This window comes from Vombatus ursinus, unplaced genomic scaffold (assembly GCF_900497805.2).
Source record: "Vombatus ursinus unplaced genomic scaffold, bare-nosed wombat genome assembly UNPS02014830.1, whole genome shotgun sequence".
Classification (NCBI taxonomy): domain Eukaryota; kingdom Metazoa; phylum Chordata; class Mammalia; order Diprotodontia; family Vombatidae; genus Vombatus; species Vombatus ursinus.
The window spans coordinates 40,963,703-40,983,950 of record NW_020954608.1 but is presented as its reverse complement, the minus strand read 5'-3'; the positions used below and the strand labels follow the sequence as shown (position 1 = coordinate 40,983,950).

Below are 20,248 nucleotides of genomic sequence, written 5' to 3'. Positions count from 1 at the left end.
TCATCTTTGAATCCAGAGAGTCTAGCAAAGTATATTACTTCCAGTAGGTGTCTAATAAGTGTTTGCTGGATTGAATCCAGCTGTTCTCTGAAATAATATGTACAATATTCTGCAAAACTTAAAGTGCTACATAAATATTATTATTAATTATTCATCCACCTCTGGTTCCCAAAGCAGTATTAGAGTCATAAAATGTGGAAAATTAATGGAAAATCAGGGCATTTAGTATAACATCTTTGTACAGAAGAAAAAAATTAGGGCCATAGATGTTATTTGGTCACACATGACAGAAAATGTTGGTACTAGAGCTGGGACTTGTACCATACCTGGGTAACCTGGAATCCAGTTTAACATTCATATGGAAAGCCTAAGTGAAAGAGAAAGTACTGTTCTTAATTGAAAAAGAAGCAAGTACAAAGTTTAAACTAATACTTAGAGAAATTTTAAAAGTAATAAACATGATTTATAGTCCAGGGTAAAACACAGGCAGATAAATGAAACCTTACACATCTGTTTAGTACTGGAAACAGCTAACATCCCATTTAATGCCTTCAATAATTCATCTTCAAAGCATGGAACCATATCATGGACATGTGTATAGTATCGGTTTTGATGTTGGAATCTAGAACACTTAATCTATGGTTAAAAGGCTACTGTTAAAAGGATAAATTCAGTGTGACCTTTTATCTGTCTTTTCAGCATATGTACTCGATCTGCTCTGAGTACAGCTGCTATTCTATTTACAGCATTTTCTATATTTGGAAATATTAAATCCATACTCTATCTCTTTAAGATCTTTTTCAACCACAAAATCACCTCAGATGTTCTTCTATAGAAGCAAAATGTACAAAGTGTGAATGTGTGTGATAGCAAAAGGCTATCAACAGACAAAGCAACAATGGTGGAATTATTCACTAGGGGTTGATAGAATTTTCTGCTCTTTATAATCTCAGGAAAAGCAAGCCCAGGAACTAGGAAATATCAAGAGCAAATTAAAAGGCAGAAAACATTGCCTTTGTGTCCCTATTGAAAAGTTTAAAAACCTAAATATTTATTTGTTCAGGGCTTTGCTGCAGAGTATAGATGTTTTGATTGTAGACTGAAAAACAAATAGTGAAGATCTGTGTTGATAAATCCTCCAAATATTGTATTCTGTGCTCCAAAATCTTGAAAGAAGAGGATTAAAATGAATACCTGCACTTTTAAGAGAGGAATCATTCTATTTATTCTTTATGCATTTTATATTTTAGCACCCCCAAAAAAAATCCCTGATAATTATCAGTAAAGAAAAGCAAAAGATTGCATTTGAAACCAAAGAAAAAGATGTACCTCTGAGTTTATACAAGGCTAATTGATCTGAAAGACTCAGAAAAGTTGACTTTTCCATTATTAGCTTTTACAATTCAGTAATTCAAAGCTTCAATCTCCATAGACTATACAAGAATACAAGACCATTTTTGTAAATCTGCACGGCAACAGACATGAAAGAGTATTCTTTCTTTTGGTCAGAGATTCAGATTTTGAAAGACTTTAAAGTTGTTTTAAAGTTTTCCTTTTTTTTAAAAAAAAAGCCAATTTTCCCCTTATTTTGTTGGTCTTGCAAGTACAGTAAGTATAGAAACAATTATTCTAATCCGACCTTTCAGCAAGAGAATAACCAAATGGAAGATAACTTTGTGAACATGAAAAGAAATTAATTGGCTAAACATCATTTCTTAAATGGGGAGGAAAAGCATACATACAGATCTTTTATGAAGGAAACCATTATAAATGATTTATGCCACCAGAGTTTTTTTCCTGCCAATTCTATTTCCTAGGATGACAAAACACATCCATATTTATAAATTAGTTGAACACAAAAACCTCAAACAATATTTTGGTCTTATTCAACTATAAGCTCAATGATATCAGTGGCCATACCATATCTAACCTTTGTATTGTTGTATTTGGACATTTGGCTTGACTTTCCCTTGGAAAAACTCAGATGAAATGAGAAGGAAAAGATTCACTTGGGACCTAAAAAGAGAGATGATCAAGAGGGTCCATAGAATCAAAGAATCTCAGAGTTGGAATGAACTTTGGAGATACTTTACTCCAAACTGTACCTGATTCAGATAGCACCCACTAGCCAAAATCCAGGACAATCACTCTTTCACCCTTTACTTAAATATCCCCATTCATTTGGAGTGCATCAACTCCCAAAACAGCTCACTTCAGTTTGCATGGCTCTGGTTGTGATACAGTCTTGTATTATTTTGTTTTGTTTTGTTTGGGTTTGTTCAATGGAGAACCAAAATTTGCTTTTCAATAGCCTTTGCAACTAGTTCTGCCCTCTGAAGCCAAACAGAACTAATCTCATCCTTTTTACATGTGAAATAGCATATCAAAAAGCTTTAGACCCTCTCAAATCTTCTCATCTCCAGGCTAAATATTCCTAATTCCTATCATTGTTCCCCCTTTGGCATGGTTTCAAGTTCATCAGCATCCTGGTATCTAGCTTTGCTATTTCCTAAAATGTAGTATCTGGAATATTTTTTATGTCATCTGGAAAGAGCCATTATTATGCTCAACATGAGGCTTCTAATAGTAGTCTAAGTCATTGCTTCACCTATCATTTCACACTGCTGACTTCATGCCAAGACCACAGATCACAATTGTCTGCCTCCTCATATCATATCATAGGATCATAGAATCATAGATTTAGAGCTAAAAAGGAGCTTAGAGAGATACTCTAGTCCAAACTTCTCACTTTAGAAATAAGGAAACTGGGACCCAGAAGTGATAAAGTGACTTGCCTAAGGTATAGTAGCTGGTAAATGGCAAACCCAGGACTTGAACTCAGGTCCTATCAATCAAAATACATCCTTCTTGTCTACTGTACAACCCTGCCTTTATCTTCTCCCATGGACTGTCCAGCCTCAACTCCCTATTAACTACAACAATAAACATTTATTAATTTCTCACTCTGTGAAGAGAACCATTCTTGATCAACTAACCTTTTCCTACATCAAATATGGGACTTAAGATAGCTATATATTAATTTTCAACCTATTAGATATGATCCATCAAAGTACTTTGTCAAGAATTTTTTTAACTTTTTAAATTTTTTTAGCTTTCAGTTTCCAGGTTTATTTCCAATGTGTTAACTTCTTTGATTTGCATATTCAATATGCATGTCATCTATGTCTTCATCAATCATCAATAACATCTTTTGATAAGAATTAGGCTGCCCAAGCAAAGTGTTTTGTATGTATTAGATACTTAAGAATGTTTGCTTGAATTTGCAAAGTTTTGTATTTTGCAAGATTTATAGCCATGACCTATAAATCATTTACTATTAGTTATCATTCAGAGAGTTGAATCATAGCAAAACTGGAAATAATTGCATAGAACTAATTGCTTTACATTTTCTTATTATTTTATTGAAAATAACATAATAAACAAGAGGATCAGTAGACTTGTATTTCAACACTAACCAAGGCCAACTCTATAACTTGACACAACTAGGGATCTAACACTAAGACAAATATATCATTATTTAGATATCCCTCTAACCTGTACTATTACCCCACTTACATTTTCCTTAATTCAGTCTAATGGAACATATCTGAACAGTTATCAAATTTTCATAAATAATAAAATATAGTTTATTTTTAAACAATCTTGGGAAAAATTCAAAACCAATTTTTTCCTGACATTTTTCCCTTCCCCCCTTCAGGATTTGCACCATCATCAGTCATCAAATCACATTTTGGAAGCTTGGAGGAGCAATTTAAGTGCACAGTATATGCAGCCTATTTGGGGCATGTTAAAGGGCTGGAATCACAGAACATATGTGACTTATTTTTTAAGGAAACCTATAGCATAATTTCACGAGGCTCCAAAAGTATCACACCATCCGTGCTGTTAATCATGGGCGTTTACTCATTGGCAAAGGTTTCATACATTCTGTCTCCAAAGGACTACACAATTTTCAAAAGGCTTTTATGAAAAGTAGTATATCCAATTTTTTTTTTTGCCTATAAGACAAGATCAGGTATATTTCTTAAAAATAATATGAAAAATAACACCATGAGAGTTACCTTCAAAGAGATTTTCTGCATAAATGCCACATAATTCCAAGGGTACCATAGGCTATTAGTAGGATTATGAAATCAAATTATGTAAAAATATAATTATTTATATAGTGAGAAACTTTGACATAAAGTCACATCTAAAATATAGACTATGTAATAACCTCTTGTTTCTAAATTCAATGTAACAGCACCACAGAAACAAGAGGAATGAATATAGGAATGGAGACTGGGAGTGTGATTTCATCGGCATACTGAATTCCTGGATTAGGAAGCTCCCTCTTCTATTGTACATAGGTACCTTTCCTATGATATATAGTCTTACAGAGTTGTCCAGTATGACAGACTGTACTTTGCCCGGGATCACACTGCCAGTATTGGTCAAAGTTGAATCCAACCAACTCTAAGGTTAGCTCTCGCTCTGCTTTGCTACACTCTCTTTATTAAGGAGTCTAACGTGCATATTTTACTCATATTGAATTATAATTATGCTTTTCCATAAAAAATTAAGTTCATCATAATTTGTGCAAAATAACCAGAGAGTTTTAGTGTTTTCTTCCTCCTAATATAACACAATTTTGAAATATGAGACAACACAATTTTGAAAGTCTGTTCTAAGTCTAAATAATTGTTTTAAAAATTAGAATTCAATGTTCTGAATGTTCAGAATATTTCTAGGATTTCTCTTAATAGTCATAAAATCACAGAATCTCAGAGTTAGGACTTGAAAGCTAAACCATACAGAGCAGAATAAAAATATTTTGAAAGCATCTCTGAAAAGACACTCAACACTTCTTAATTCTTGTCTCACGTGAGTGAAAAATGAGAAAAAATGTAGTGATAGTACATACACCTGTCTGTGATTTATCATATGTTCAAAGTAGCTGGACCCAAATAAATCTATTGTTTCCATAAAAAAAAGAATTGGAAAAATACTGATGTTCCTGTCATTTTTGCTGAACAAATATTAATGTTGAATAGGCCTCTGAAACATTTAAATCACATGCTTTATGAAGCAGGCAATGAATGATATTGTGTATATCTAAATTGTGGGTAACAACTCAAAATGAATGGGCATTCACTTAAGAATGGGATGTCTCCCATGACTTGGGCATTGCTCAGTGCTAACAGTCTAAGAATTTGATTAAACCAAGTAATGCTGTAATTAACTGCTGTGTATTGAAACCTTCTGTGACTTTTTTAAGCAAAGAAAATCATGCTGGTAGGAGCTAAGGGTAAAACAAAAAAATCACAGTAATGGAAACTGAAATCCCTGATCTAGCCAGAGGCATAAAAACTGAAGCAGCATTCTTAATCAAGTCCCTGTCCCTCTGGTGACCTCTGCACGAATTCTTTTTACTTGAACCTACCATTATCAACCTATTATAATGATGCATAAACATACCGTAATTTTATTTCTTTACAGAATACCCTACCCCTTTACCTTCCTCATATCAAATAAAGAAGGTCTCTTTATCTGGCTACCAAACTCCCTTTTCACCTAAAGTTCAAACTGAACCTTAACTGGATTCTCTTTCTCATCAAATTTTTCCTCTTGCAAATATGGTAGCTCCTAAAAAGTCACTAATAGCTAAAAAACTTTAATTCACAATGTGTTTTCTATCAGTCCTTCTGTTTTCATTTCCACTAATGACTCCGTATTTTGGCCCTTAATATCCCACACCTGAACAATTGCAGTAACATCTTGACTGTTCTCCCTGACTTTTATTCTCTCTCTCTCTCCAAGACATTCTGTGCATTGACAACAGAAAACATCATTCTAATCACAATACCCTTCAGTTTAAAAATACCAAATACACATTAATTTCTTTAGCTGGTCATTCAAGACTATTCACAGTTTCTTCATCATATATCTTTTCAGCCAATTTGGACTACTATTCTAAAAAGAAATACGGAATTTCCCTCAACAAATGTTTGTTGTATGAGTAAGCAACAAAGAAAAGACTACTTCTAAGAGCAACAGAATGTTATCCAACAAATTAAATTCTTTCAACAAATATTAAACACTGAAAATGCAAAGATAAAAGCAAGAAACTTACATAGTGTTTATATTTTTGCCACTACCAGGTCACTTATCTATTTTCAAAGTGCAGGTTGATTTCAACCTAGAAGAAAAGGTAAACAGGTTATTAGAGTACCTCTCCATTCTCCACACTGTCAGAGAGAAAGAAATGTTTCTTTTAAAGTCTTCCATTTTAGAACCCGTAGTTCATGGTTCTATGATAACTCATGAGGAGGTCTCCAAGAGACTCCAGGGAGCAAGTGGTCCTGTGCTATTTAATATTGGGTAAAGCTAAGAAGACACATTCGTTAAATTTGTCAATGACACAAAACTAGAATTAGGTAGAACACTGGACAAAAGTCAGAATCCAAAAAGATGGTGATAAACTATGAAATTGGGCTAAATATAAACTGATCAAATGTAATCAATCAAAAGTGGTCAAAGGATAGGACAGACATTTCTCATAAAAATGGTAAATTATTAATAACCACATGAAACCTTGGCTTTTGGAAATGTATTTCATAATTGTCCAATAAATACACGTATGGAAAGAATGCACAGTTCATCTGAAAAAAGGCAATTTGGGGAGTGACTAGCTGACTAAAAGATTGTGTTTGAGAAGAGGGTTCGACTTTCTGAACCTTGGATTAAAATACATGAGTATCAGATCATTTTCCTGGCTGTGGATGGATCATACCTAGCATGGGCTGGTAATTTTACCAGAGGGGTTCTACATTGAAATAGAAAAATGAAATAACTGCCTGCCTATCTACCACGATAGATACCATTGGAAGCAATTATAATAGAGGGAGGAGAGCAGTAGAAATGCCTAGAAATTGATGAGACTGAACAAAAGATAGGAGCCAACATGGAAACCCATGGCCTAAGATGTCTTTATAAAATATACAAAGTGTGGGTAACAAACTAGATGCACAGAATAATGCATAGAAGAAAGCGTGATCTTAAAGCCATCACCAAGACTAGATTTCATAGAATGAGACCGACGACTGAAATATAGTTTTAGAAGAATACAATGTATTCGAAAGGAACAGAATAGGTAAAAGGAGTACTACTATATTTGACAAAAAAAAAATTACTGATATGAGGAAGTCCATAACCTGGAGAAAAAATTGTGCGGAGCATTTGCATGAAGATCAACAGAGGCAGAAAGAGAAGCAATATTGGCATTGAAGTGAATCATAGATCATCTGGTGGATGATGAAGAGCTAGGCTAGGCTAAACTTCATTCAAGCCTTCATCACTTTCTACCTGGACTCTTGCAATGACTTCTCATTGGTCTACCTTCCTCAAATATCTTCCCACACCAATTATATACTCAGCTGACAAAGTGATTTTCTCAAACAAAAGTCTCACCACGCCATTTTCTGACTTCAATGAGCTGCAATTTTCTATCTGCCCTAAGATCAACTATACTTCCTCTGGTATTTAAAGTTCTTCATCAAATGGCCTCTTCCTACCTTTCCACCCTTCTCACACTTGATTCTCCTCCATGTGCTCTATGTTCCAATCACACTCGTAGTTCCTCAAACATGACATTCCATGTCTTTTTATTTAAAGTTTTGCTGACGTCTTTTATCTTATAGACATTTCCAGATTACCCTTCACTCGGCAAATGCTCTCCTGTAACAAATAAAACAATTAAGCAAAACTAACAATATGATGACCTCATCTGAAAAAGCATGCAACAGTCCACACCTGTGGCAAATCTCACCAAACATTCTCTTTTTAAACTGCTTTTAATTAACAATTTTTTTTAACTAACAGCAATTTTTAATTAACAAAATTTTCTCTCCCTACCAACCCTCACTCCATCAAAAAAGAAAAAAATCCTAAACAACAAATATACATAGTGAAGCAAAACTAATTCCTTAATTGCCTACATAATTTTGCATCCTAAATCCATCATCTTTTGTCAAGAGGTAGATTTCATCATCAGTCCTCTGGAAACATAGGCCGATATGGTATTGCTCATAGTTCTTACAGATTTCAAAGCCATCTTTATAATGTGGTTATTATTATATAAATTGTTCTCCTGATTCTGCTCATTTCATTTATCATCAGTTTGTAAAGTCTTCAGAAATGTTCATTTTAGTAATATTGTTATTGTTGTAAAAATTCGTCTCTACCTCTGATTACTTCACTCCATTTCCCTACCTTTGCACTGGCTGTTCCCCATTCCTGAAATGCTCTGCCCCGCACTTTCACTTTACTTTTCCTAGTTTTCTTCAAGATGTAGCTCAAACTTTACCTTCTGCTGGAGGTCTTTTCGCCTTCTTCCCAGTTTCTAGTACTTTCTACTTTCCATCTCTATCTGTCTCTCTCTCTGTCTCTCTCTTTTTCTCTCTCTCACACACACATGCATACGTGTGTGATAGAAATATGCATGTATATTTGTATGATATGTATATTATATATTTACGTATATATTTCATTTGAATGGAGAAGGCAATACACAAAACCTAAATAAATACTACATAATGTGTGTATCTGTGTGTATTTATATATATATATATGTGTGTGTGTATACATGTATGTCTGTATATATGTATGTATATTTGTATATGTATATGTGTAGTTAGATAAATAGATAGTATTTACCTAGATTTTTTCATTCTGTCTCCTCCATTTGAATATAAGCACCTTTAGGGCAAGGACTATCTTTTGCCTTTTTTTGTATCTTCAATGCTTAGTACAATGCTTGGCATACTAAGCACTAAATGCTTGCTCTTTCTCAAAGACTAAGCCTTAAATCCAATTAACTCTGGATCTCATAGATTGGACAATAATAGATCCCTGCCCCAGCAGCACTTAATTGTTATTTTTTGGGCCTTCCTGGCTCAGAGTGAATGTAAATAGTAACTGTTTCTCTTTTGACCAGTAACCCTCAGGGTCTTCACTTCCCAATTTATTTTTTTTTTATTAAAGGGGCCATCCCTTGACTCACTTCTTAAAGTGGCCTTTTCACTGAATGGGCATTACCTCACTCAAAGACCTTAGCTTAAAAGGGCCAGGGCCTCCCATTGCATCCTGAGCTATCTCCAGTCCTCCTGATGAATATCTGGCAGCTGGACCTAGATGGCTCTGGAGGAGAAAGTGAGGCTGGTGACCTTGCACAGCCTTCTCTCACTCAAATCAAAGTCAGTTGCAAGTCATATCATCATCTCCCTGATATCATGATCCTCTTCAAGAACGAAGGACAAACACAACGACCTGAGTTTGAATCCTGTTAAACTGAGAGCTATGTGACTCTGAACAAGTCATCTAACATCTCTGTGCTTCAGTTCCTCTTCTGTACAATTAGGGGGTTGAATTTTCTGGGGCTCTAAGTTCTCTTCCAAACTCTAAATCTCTGATCCATCAACCTGGGCAGAAGAAATACAGAGCCAAGGAGTTTGAGAAACAGAAAACAAGCCAATCACAGAAGAATGATCTAGTCATGATCAGAGACTGAAACTATCCTGAAATTTAATGGAGCTCTTTTTCTGCCCAAGGTAAACCAACTTAGGGGTAATTCTTTCTTTCAAGAAATAATTTCTTCCAACTCACAAACAGGAATATATTCTAGATCTGATTCTCACCAACAAGGAGGAACTTATTACTGGGAAGGACATAATGGAAACCTTCGGTGAAAGTCATTACTCCTTCTTAGAATATATGAAAAAGAAAGAAAGAAGAAAAGCTAAGAGAAATCTGAAATGACTCTAGATCTTTGGAGAATAAATGTCAAAGGATTCAGAGAAAGGATAGGTCAGGTTCCACAGGCCTAAAATATCACAGGGGAAGAACATTCCAAAGGCTCTCAAGAACGAAATTCTAAAGACGTAATAAAGAAACAATCTTGAGTATGAGATAAAAGAAGATTTGTCTAATGAGATCTGCGTAGATGCACAGAGAGCTCACTGACTGACTCAAATTTTAAAAAGGCATGTACAAAATCTGGAAGCAAGGATAGCTAATGGAGGATCAACACTTCATGTCACTCTAATATGGAAATGTTTTACCTGATTGCACATGTAAAATATCAGACTACTTACTGTTGCAGGGATCGGGATGGAGAGGGAAGAAGGGATAAGATTTGGAACTCAACACTTTAAAAAAAAAAGTTGGGGCAGCTAGATGATGCAGTAGATAAAGTTCCGGCCTTAGAGTCAGGAGGACCTGAGTTCAAATCCAGTCTCAGACACTTGACACTTACTAGCTGTGTGACCCTGGGCAAGTCACTTAACCTCAATTGCCTCACCAAAAAAAAAAAGTTAAAAATTGTTTTTAAACGTAATTGGAGAAAATATAATATTAAAGAAAAAATACTTTATATTACTATCCTATAAAAATAATTTCAGGAATGTCAAATCTAACAATGAGCTAAGGCTAGAAAGGAAAATAAAGGGATACTTTTAATATATTTAAAGGAAAAGTAAGATTAATGGAACTATATGACTACTACTTACGGTGGATGAGAAATCAGCGAGTAAAAGTGAAAAGGCAGAGCTGCTCAATTTTGATTTTGCTTCTATTTTCTTTGCTAGCGAGAATGACATTTGGCCTGGAAAATGCAGCATCAAAACAGTTAAGAGACAGTTGATACCCAAGATAAAGAGGAAGATACAAAAGGGCTTCTAGCTGCCCTTGATGAACTCAAGTCACTACATCCACAACATAGGTTATTCAAAGAACTTGCAACCATAATTGCTGAATTACTGAAAGATCCTGAAGAATACATAATCATTTCAGTTATTCTTCTTTGTATTTTAAGATGTTTCAGCTTATTGATGATTCTTAAGTTTGCAATAAAAAATGGAAAGATGTATCATAGGATTGTAGAAAGGGAAGTATTTTCCCAGTTTTCAAAAAGGTAAAGGAAATGAAGTCTACTACTTATAGGTCAATGAGATTTGCTTTGGTTCTTGGCAAAATTCTGGAAAATATCATTAAAGACAGAAGTTATGAACATCTGAAAAAGGAACCAATGGACAGTAAAATCTAGCATAGTTTCATAAAGAACCAGTCATACCAACAAACCTGGGAAGACTTTTATGAACTGATACACAATGTAATGAGATAATTTTACACAATAACAATATTGTAAAGACAAACATCTTTGAAAGATTAGAAATCTCTGATCAGTGCAATGATCAACCAGGGGAATGATGATGAAGCAGAGTAGCTAGCCCCAGAAGAGAAAAGATGGACTCAATATGCTGAATGAGATATATACTTTTGAACCTGGCTAATATGGTAATCTGTTTAGTTTAATTGTGCATATTAGCTAAAAAGATTTTGTTTTTGTTTTTTCAACTGGAATGGAGAGAAAATAAATACTTATTAATTGAAAGAATAAAATATGTTTATATATATATATATAGAGAGAGAGAGAGTTACGTAGTTATATATAGTTATGTGTAGTTACAGTTATATAGTTACATAAAGACCTTGATCCTTCACATTTGCAAAGCATTTAAGAAACTTTTTCATGTCATTCTTGTGAAAAATATGGAAATTGTAAAATGTGAAAGGTATACTAATGCAGTTAATTAGCAGGTAAATTCAGAATTCATTGAGTGGTCAAACCTCAAAAATAGTCATTATTATTCCATGTCAACTTGGAAGAAAATCTCTGGTGTAATAATTCTTGGATAGGTGTTTGGTGCTGAACTGTTTACTATTTTTATCAATAGCTAGGATAGTGGCATAGACTACATGCTCATTAACTTGGAGGATGATGCAAAACTCAGAGGACTAGATAAAATATTGGATGAGAAGATGGAGAACATTTAGAAGAGGGCTGCCAGGTGACAAAAGGTAAAAAGACAAAAGATCTACGAAACTGGATATATTTACCAAAGTGATGAGGAGACTTATGGAGGTTTGGGGGAATGGTAGCTGTCTTCAAACATGTGATGTAGGATAAAGATTGGACTTACTCTCTTTTTTTTCCATTGGTCACACCAAGAAGAAACAAGTGGTAATTGTTAAGAGGTCAATTTAGGTTTGATATAAGGAAAAACCTCGAAACAATTAAAACTGTTCAAAAGTGTAATGGATGCCTCAAGGGTGAATGGGCTAGCAATCCCTTTTGCACTTTACGCAAATATTGGAAGAGCTCCTGTTAGTTATGTTATCAAGGGGATTCTTCTTTAAGTACAGGTTGAAACTGATGGCTTGCAGCATCCCTTCCAACTTTAAGATCCTATGAGTAAAAAGGAAGATGCACTAGAAAAAGATGAATAAACTGGTTACAACAATACCTGTAGTACCTACCTTACATGATATCATAAGGTTAATATGAGGTAATGCACATAAGGTGCTTTACTAAAATGAAAGTGTTCTGTGAATGCTAGCAAGTATTATTATTAATAATGACAATGATAAAAGTAATAGGTCAAATCTATAGCAATTGACAAATGATTTCATCTAGCAATGAGGGAGAATAAAGAGTCAATGTTGATGCAAAGGTTTCAAAATTTGATGACTAGAAGAATAGTAATGCTACCACCAGAAATAGGGTAGAGTGTGGTGGCACTTAATGTAATACCTGCTCTCCCTCAAAAAAAAATACAAAAATAGGGAAGTTAAAAAGGGATGTGTTTGGGGATTTAAATAATTAGTTCAGGTTTAGACACATAGATTTTGAGGAGTTTGGGATACGTAAGTGGATATGGCCAGCAAATAGTGGGCAGTTAAAGACTAGAATTAGGGAAGATTTGGGGAATGGTACATATTTTTGAGGCATCCATAGAGATGTATTAACTGTTGCCATGTAAGTAGATGACTCAGTTAAGAGAGAGATTGCACAGACAGAAGAGGACTGAGTAGATAACTTTGCGGAACATTCACACTTATGTAGCAGGAGAGAGAAAAAAGAACCAGCAAAGGAGATTTAAAAAGGGTGATCTAAGTCAGGATAAAAGGATATGAATTTTCTGGACATTTTGTTAGGAACTACACAGAATTTCTAAACTACATATCATTGTTACACTGGATATAGAGAACAAAAATAGCAACTTTTATATAAGCTTCCCTATAATAAGACATGTATTTTACTTCAAGTAAAATAAACAAAGATGTTTTCAGCATTGTGTCAATCAACATTTAATAAACATTAAGCATCTGCTATATGCAAAGTACTAGTTTAAGCACTAAAGACACAAGATGAATAAGACCTGGTCCTTTTTCTCAAGGAATATGAAGTTTATCAGATCTGATGAGAATGGGTATTAATACCTGTGAAGTGAAAAAAAACAAAAAACAAAAAACAAATGTTGCAGAGAAGTTAAAATTGATGAGGACAGAAAAAAAGGAATTGGATTTGGTGATAAGGATATCATAGAATCTTAGAAAAAGACTAGTTCAGCAGAGTAGTAGGGATGGAAAATATAATTACAAGGCCCAAAGTACAAGGAGAACATTACTTTATCTTCAGGAATATAATGATGCTCTTTATATTATTTTAGTGTTCATTTCTTTTTTTTTTACTATATGTATACCATATACTCCTCTAATCATATCATGAGACTGAGGCACTGCTTTCTGTGCTAAGATATATGTGTGTGTGTGTATACATATATGTGTGTATATATGCACACATACAAATAGATGCATGTATGTGTGTATAAGTCAGTAAGAAGTGGGTCCAAGTTTCACTCCTGACATATTTGTGTGACCCTGATTAACTCAATTAACCTTTTAGTTCTCTAGGTCAGTCGATCAATATGTATCTATGAAGCTTCTGCTACATGCTAGACATTGTGCTAAGCATTGGGGATGCAAAGAAAGGCAAAAGATAGTCTCTGCCCTCAAAAAGCTCACAGTTGAATGCCATAGACAAGATGGAAGCCACTTTATGAAAAGAAGCTAACTATAAGATAAACTGGAGTTAATCAGTAGAAAGTCCTACCATTAAGGGAAATCAGAAAAGTTTTTTTGTACAAGATGGGATTTTAGCTTAGACTTAAAGGAAGCCAGAAGATGGAGATGAGGGAGGAGATAGCAGGCATGGGGAACAACTGACAAAAATACTTGGAGTCAGGAGATGGAGCATTTTGTGCAAGGAATAGCAAGGAGGCCAGCTCTGCTGTATTACAAGTATATGGAAAGAAGTAAGGCATAAGAAGACTGAAAGGTAGAAGGGAGCCCGAATGCCAAACAGAGGATTTCATATTTGATCCTAGAGGTGATAGGGAGTTGCTGGAATTTATTAAGTAGAAGGGTGATATGGCCAAGCTTTCATTTAACATTAATTTGACAACTGATTAGAGAATAGACTGGAGTTGGGAGAGACCAGAGGCAGGGAGACTAATTAGCAAGCTATCGCAATAGTCCAGGCAGGAGAGGATAAAAGCCTGGACCAGTGTGGTATCAGTGTCAGAGGGTAGAAAGGGACATATACAAAGAGATGTTAAGGTAAACTTGACAGGCCTTGGCAATATTTTTGATATGGGGAGGAAGGAGGGAGGAGCGAGTAAGGAGACAAGGATGACATCTAGGTTGCAAGGCTAGGTGACTAGGAGGACAGTAGCGTCTTCAACGGTAATATGGAAGTTCAGAAGTAGGGAGGGTTTTGAGGAAAAGATCATGAGTTTAGTTTTGCACATGTGGAGTTTAAGATGTCTACAGGACATCGAAGTTTGAAATGTTTAATAGTGAGTTAGAGTTCTGAGTTTGAATATTAGGACAGAATAGAGGCAACTGGTGGCTCAGTGCATAGAGTGCTGCACCTGGAGTCAGGAAGACCTGAGTTCAAATCTGACCTCAGTCACTTACTAGCCATGTGATTCTGGGCAAGTCATTTAGCCCTGGTTTTTTTTTGTTTGGTTTTTTTTTTTGGTAGGGGGGACTTCTGGGAAGATGGCAGAGTAGGTCAGAAAATTGCAGGCTCTCCAAATTTCCTCCACAAACAGACAAAACATCACCTAAAAATGAACATAGAGCAGCAAAAGTAGAGGTGCAAAGCATATGTTCTCCTGTTTGCCTCAGTTTCCTTATCGGTAAAAATGAGCTGGAGAAATGGCTCCACTCCAGCATCTTTGCCAAGAAGACCCCAAAGGGAGTCACAAAGAGTCAGACACATCTAAAAAACAACTAAACAAGTAGATCTGAAAATATTCAGCATAGAGATGATAAATGAAACCATGAGAGCTATTGAAATCACTAAATGAATTAATGGAGAGAGAGAAGAGTACCCAAGACAGAGCCCTGGAGGTTACCCACCTTTAATGGGTGCAAACTAGATAAAGAAGTAGCAAAAGAGATTGAGAAGGAGTGTTTAAACTGTAGGGCAAGAACCAGGAAAGACTAGTGGCACAGAGAAACAGAGAAAAGAGAATATCAAGAAGCAGAGGGTGATCCACACTGTCAAAGGCTGCAGAGAGATCAAGAAGGATGAGGATTGAAGATGCTGAACTGAGTTGTTGGAGATAGCATCCTCATTTGGAGCTCCCTACTGCAATAAAATCACAAATTCAATACCTATCCTTATCCACATATTTCCAATAGTTTCTGACTCATGAACATCTTTGAAATCCCCAATAAGAAAAGCAAAACTATTCTAGCTGTATAGAATATACACAAATACTGAAAAGTTAAAAGAAAAATTGTGGTATTTTTTGCCATACCATAAAACATAAGAGCAATGCAAATTTAGATTAAAAACCTAATTTGTACATTTACCTACCTTCTTTTATTTAAAAAAAATAAGCAGTCCTATATAATATACAAAAAATGTATGACATGTTCACTTTTGCTTCTTAACTTCCTTCCTACACTAACCTATAATTTCTTATCTTTAGACAAGTGTAAATGAAATGGCAACATCATAAAAGCATGTATTTTAAAAGCTGGAAGGGGTCTTGACTATAACCTAGTTCAACCCACTTATTTTGCCAGTTAAAGGATTAAAATCTAGACAAGTAAAATGTTCTACCCCAGGTCATACTGCTAATCAGTTATCTATCTGAAACAGAATCCAAAGTCCTGTGTCTCTTTCACTGTATCTATTATTAGAGCCATTGGGTGGCACCATGGATAGAGCCTTGGGCTTGGAGTGAGGAAGATTTGAGTAAAAATCCTGTCTCAGACACTTACTAGCTATGTGATCCTGGACGAGTCATTTTGCCCCATTTGCCTCAGTTTCCTCATCTGTAAAAAGGGGATAATAATAGCACCTAAATCATGAGGTTGTTGTGAGGATCAAATGAAATATTTGGAAAGTACTTAACACAGTGCCTGACACATAGCAAATGCTATATAAACGGTAGTTATTATTATTGTTGTCAAAACAACAGTGACTCCTTGATATGGCTGGTTAAATATGACAAGTATGAGGACAAAATATTCTGAATGTTTCCATGATCACAAATGTTCATTCATCTTTTCGTCCTACATCAGGCAAGCAATCTTCTACCAACACCTATGCTGCAAGAACACTAACGCTGTGTGTGATCCTCTCCTCCAACAGCCCATTTCAGTTGTATCATTCCCTTCCATCCACAGACTTGTATCCCTGTTCTCCTACAGCATCAGCAAAATATCCATCACAAAAAAGAAAGGAAAAGGAAGAAGACAAAACAAAGAATGTTCTATACACACTGCTTATACTGCTTGTCTAGGATATATTACACTACTTTTTTTTATTAATCAGGCATTGAATCTTTAAATAGATCTATATTAGCAAGTGGACACCTTTTTTATTAATTTCAAATCACCTGGACTTTTATTTGATTTGTGCTTTACAACAGATTCCCATTGTTGAAAACTTTTTTTTTTCCTTTTAAAAGTGTCTGTGGTATTCCATGGCAGCATATTACAGGCAGAAGTTCATGGTAAGTTCAGAGGAAAGGAATTTTCAAAGAAAACCCAAGACAAAGCATTGTGGGTAATGATATGGAAGGTTGACAAAACAATGATAAACAATGAAAAAAGAAATAATTAAGTGTGCTAAAATACTGTATCAGCATTTTGTGCATTGTTAACTTCTTTAAGGAAAATTTTATTTAATGGAATTTCACAGAGAGATCCTAACCTAGGCTATGAAAACAGAACTGTGAATGTATAATTCTCAAGTATATTCCTTTAAAAAATAAAATGTGCAAATATGTCAGCTTGAGATAAGGCTTTCTGAACAAAATATAATACATGGAAATCCTTTCTTAAGTGTTTTGTGGATTTAGGGAGGTAGGAAACTTAAAACAGTGGTGATATGGTAAACATACAAGTCTAAACAAGGTGTGAAAAATTGAGTACATGCAGCTACAGGCAAAATAAGTAGTCAAAAATAGCTGCTGAGAAAGAAGGGGGGAAAAAAACCCTCATGGCTATGCTACAGTCTCTTTAAAAGGTACCATATCTATTGAAAATTGAATCTAAAAAAAAAGTAACTGATTAGTATCTACATTTTTTTTCCTTTATCAACTTAATCTTTACTCATTCACAATAGAGTGTAGAATGTAATCTTAGGTTAGTTTAGTTTTGCTGTCAATCTTCATTTATTTTTATTTTATTTATGCTCTTCAGATATCCCAATCTTCCTTATAAAATGTTATTTATGTTAAGTATATATATGAATATATTATGTCAAACATATGATTTTATATAAATATATGAAATGTTAAACATATATTTATTGTGGGTTTCTAAATTATTGACATTATGGAATCTTTATGCACCAACTTTGATGCCCTGGATTCCTAATGTAATGTTGGACTAAGGTCTAGAGGTTACAGAATAGCCACAAACATGTCCACTATGGCTACCCTCTCAGGAAACCCCTGGAGATACCCCCATGGAACCTTCAATTTCCATATAATACTCTGAAAATCATCTACTGATTTCCAGTAACAACCAATTCATTTCAACAGTTCAGCATATTGAACCAGTTTATTTTAGGTGAGAGACATTTTAACTCAACATAAGCCATGCTTGTATGTAATGTATTTTTTTTAAAAATAAACTATTCACTGATGGCAGCAGTCAAATGTCTATTTGTTCAGCACACATTCAGGGACTGAAACAAGAATGAGTCATCATAATATTAAAGCTATCTGATACGTTATATTAAGACTGACTGGCTGGTGAAAGGATAACATCTCATAGCAGGCCAGGCAACATGATTATCAGTATTGACTTAAATCAACTGCTTTTGTGTATTCTAAATGCAACAGATTGAGAGGTACATTCCTTTTGCAGGGAAATCAGATTTGAATGAACAAGGAGAGGCAGCTTTTTCAACACTCATTCTAGTACTTAGTACAATAGCTGTAAAAACACACTACTTCAGTGTTGACTATGACTAAATAAGCTGGATACACCTAAGTCCTTAGGAAACTATTGCATTAAGTGCTGATATTCAGAAGATTAAACTTACTCCATGGATCAGTATCCCAAAATCCCTGGGGGTTTCTCACTTTTTCCAATCTACTCCTGTACCTTATGCCTTCTTTGCCTTCAAAGACTGACTGGAAGCCTTGAGGAAACAAGGCATATATATGTGAAAAAATAAAGCAGGATCTATTTAGTTAAATAACCCCCAGCAGAAACTATGGCCTCTCGGACACAGCTGCTTCCCTTCTAAGAATCACCTGCAGTGGCCAGGAGCGACATAGAGAAAGCTCCCTCAGAAGAACAAAGGCAACAAATCACAGACTGATGTTTAGAAAGATGCAGGTACTCTTCACTGTGTGCAATGTATGAGAACTCTGTTCATGCCTGTAACTTTTTAGATACTCAGTTTCATGAAGTCATAGATTGACTTCAGACTCTGCCGCCTGCTTCTCCTTTAGGTCTTGCAGATGCCTCATTGGGAAACTGTCCTTTTGCTTTACACAATTTGTGTCATTTTGTACTCAGACTGAGGTCTTCCTGACTTTAGTTCTAACTTTCTTGCCACTGTGCCACCTAGCTGATGGGGGGAAAAAAGGAAGTATTTGGAGTCAGATGATCTGGACTCAAATACTGGATCTAACTTTCACAAAGTTAGTAACTTTGTGAAACTTGGCAAATGACTGCACCACTCTTGGACTCAATTTCTTCATCTGTAAAAATTTGGGTATTGAACTTGATGACCTCTTCTGGACAGGTAGGTGGTGCAGTGGCTAGAGAGCCCAGCCTTGGAGTCAGGAAGACCTCAGTTCAAATCTGAATTCAGACACTTATGAGTTGTGTGACCCTGGGCAAGTCACTTAAAGCTGTTTGCCTCAGCTTCCTTATTTGTAAAATGAACTGGAGAAGGAAACGGCAAACCACACCAGTATCTTTACCAAGAAAAACCCAAAATGGAAAATGGGCTCACAAAGAATCGGATATAATGGAAACAACTGAACTATGTCCCTTCCAGTTCTAGTTCAATGAACCTATGTTCCTTCAACGTAGAAAAGGGCTTAAGAAGCAAGCACAGATAAATATCATACACACTGTTACATAAGCACATTAGAGAGTTATAAAAATAAACAACTAAGTGAATGTATGAATGGTGAGAAAGAGACAGAGAGAGGTGAATGAAAGTGCTATGTAAGCTCTAAGAGGACTGTCGCGGAAGTGTTCAAAGCATTGTATGACATTCTGTGGGAAATAAAATAATAATAAGATATAGTTCCCATCCTGAATCAGCATATAATCAATATAGGTCATGGCACATAAAAATGTTATAAAAATAAGAATATAATTACTAAAAGGAGTACATGCTATTATGATTTCAGATGAGGGAAATATCACTGCCAGCTGGGGAGTTAATAGTATCACAAAAAGCTTCATGGAGGAGTTGGCATTTGAACTAGATGTTGAAGAATGGCCATAGTTTTAGCTGTATAGTGGAGGTGGAAGGGAGGGTTAGGGAACTTCTGAGCCAATAGAACAATGTTAGAAAAATCACAGAGGCTAGAAAGCAATGTGTGTGTTTGAGTGACAAAAGTCATCCAGTTTGGACATTAAAGTTTTAAAAAGGAATTAGGAGAAGTCAAGGTTGTAAAGGTATGAAGGAACTTGGATGTAAGTCTAAGAAGTCTTTTGTTTTTTGGAGGTTGTTTTTGGTGGCAATAGAATTATGCAAGCTTATGTGTACCAAATCTGCCTTTTCTAAGTAGTATTTATTGTAACAGGTACAAAGCAACTTTAATGTCACGTTATATTCCAGAATATGTTC

At 35.2% G+C, this 20,248-nt stretch overlaps 1 protein-coding gene across 1 annotated transcript in view; it reads right to left on the bottom strand.

The window, feature by feature from the left end:
• Positions 1 to 20,248, bottom strand: part of SOX5 (SRY-box 5) — a 1,269,090-nt gene that overhangs the window by 1,125,121 nt on the left and 123,721 nt on the right. The window contains exon 2 of the mRNA XM_027838648.1: positions 6,134 to 6,199. The gene's annotated coding sequence lies outside the window, so the exon portion shown is untranslated. The remainder of the gene's footprint in view (positions 1 to 6,133; positions 6,200 to 20,248) is intronic.